Raw genomic sequence first — 2,500 nt, 5'->3', positions numbered from 1 at the left:
TGTGGGGGGTAGCACAATCCTGCTGGAACCACTAGCCGATCCTTTACGACTCCTCTCCGTCGACCAAGTGCTGTCCAGAACTTGCCAAGCATCTGGACATATCGCTTGGTGTTGATTGTCACAGACCGCTCGTTGTCGTCCTCGAACAATAATGGTCCAATGATGTCATGTTTGGAGATGGCGACCTAGGCAATGCACTTCACCGAGTGTGATGGCCTTTGCAGATAGTGCTCAGGGGGTGGGCTACCCCAGAAGATATTGTTCTTCTAGTTCACGTGACCTGACAACAGAAAATATGCCTCGTCTGAAAACCAGACATTGTCAAAGAAGTCTGGCACAGTGTCAATCTTGTCGCAAAACCACTGGCACATGATCACTGGCTTCATCATGTCGTCAGGTGTGAGCTTGTGTTTAATCTATATCCTGTAAGGATACAGGTGGAGATCTGCATTCAAAATTCTCCGCACGGACTCCCAATTGATTCCAAGTTTCTGACTTTGCCATCGCACAGACTTGCTTGGACTGCGGACAACAGAGTCTCTGACTGCAGCAATGTTGTGCGGTGTCCTTGATTATTTCGGTCGTCCAGTTTGTGATTGTCTGTTAGTGTCTTTACAATTGAGGTTATGCACAGTCCTATGGGTTCTGAACTTGTTGACCCATCTGTAGATCATTGAGTGGACAGGAAATTCTTGACATCTGAGCCGTTCTTTGAATTGCAATTAAGCTGCGTGGATAGACTTCAACCAAAAATATGCCGCTATTATAAATGTCTTTTCCTCACTAGTCCATAGCATCTCGAAGGTCGAATTTGGTAGACTCTTAGAACATTATTTTTTCTTGATAAATCCGAAAATTAAAGGAATTGATTATTTATTTCACAAGTTACTCAAGTTTAGGTAATGACCGTTTTTGTTTGTGTCACCCTGTAAATATATATATATATATATATATATATATATATATATATATATATATATATATATATATATATATATATATATATATATATATATATATACAGTATATATATATATATATATATATATATATATATATATATATATATATATATATATATATATATATATATATATATATATATATATTTATATATATATATATATATATATATATATATATATATATATATATATATATATATATATATATTTATATACAGTATATATATATATATATATATATATATATATATATATATATATATATATATATATATATATATATATATATGTATATATATATATATATATATATATATATATATATATATATATATATATAGATATATATATATATATATATATATATATATATATATATATATATATATATATATATATATATATATAGAAATATTCATTTTTGGGGGGGCGGGGGGGCTCAGGCCATGTCGTGCTGATGGAAGGGTTCCTATATGTAGCCTTCTAAGGGATATTTGCTACAGTGATACTCGAAGAGAGTTAAACTAAAGGTCTCCAGGATTTCAATTCCTGGCGCGAGTATCCAATAATGGATATCGCATAATATCAGGGACGTATTTTAGATATGACAAATGGCAATCTTCACCCCGAATAGATTTAACTCTTCGATTGTAAGGGGAAAGAGTGGCAAAAGAAAGGGTTGCCGATATAGGTGCCCGGTGGATCTCCTTCCCTACTACTACCGTGAAGCCATTCCTATTCTAGTAGCCGTGCAAAGAGTGTGTGTGTTCTCCCTTAGCCCGGTGCTTTTTTCAAGTTTTGCATTTATCTCATCATGCAACTATCTACACCTTTTTCATATGGAAAGTTGAGTATTAATTCTTTCCATGGTGTAATTTTGCTCTCAACTTTCACGGTTAAATTCATTAATTTAAGTGTGTTTTGGTGAACATTGCCGTTACCGGAGGCAGTCATTATACAACTGCTGTCGCCCTTTATATTCTTGTATATTATTTAGATAGTAGGGCTTTACGCTAATATGTTAGCTATTTAAGCAATTTATATAAGATGTGATATGGCATGCATGAAACTCAACTCTTACTTTCATATGACTTTACCGAACGTATTCGGGCAGGAACCGCGATGGTACTCGATCACCTTTGGCAGGGTTCCTGCCGGAGCAGATTATCTTTGCTCATTTATACGTTAGTGAAGTCATTTCCTCTGTTTAGCCTCAATCTTTATCATTTCTACTCGATTCTGATGAGATGTTATATTCTCTCGAATCTATGGAATTCCGGGTAAGTTACGATAATTATTCTCTCTCTGAGAGAAGAGGCTAAATCCTTCTTCCCTCCCTGAGTTGTGCCGCCGGCATAGGCGGGTGTCACTGTCTCTCTTCATTGCCGTCGAGTAGAACGATGTTCTTCCTGCCTCCGGCTTTGAGTCAGAGAGTGACATACTCAGGGTGCCCTTGTCTTGCCGACGACAACGTTGTCAGCACAGGAACCCATGCTTCCCCAGCTCATTGTTTTGAGGAAGGCGACATAACATGC

Source organism: Palaemon carinicauda, chromosome 9 (genome assembly GCF_036898095.1).
Source record: "Palaemon carinicauda isolate YSFRI2023 chromosome 9, ASM3689809v2, whole genome shotgun sequence".
NCBI lineage: Eukaryota > Metazoa > Arthropoda > Malacostraca > Decapoda > Palaemonidae > Palaemon > Palaemon carinicauda.
The sequence above is the reverse complement of the archived record's forward strand: the minus strand, read 5'-3'. Positions refer to the sequence as shown.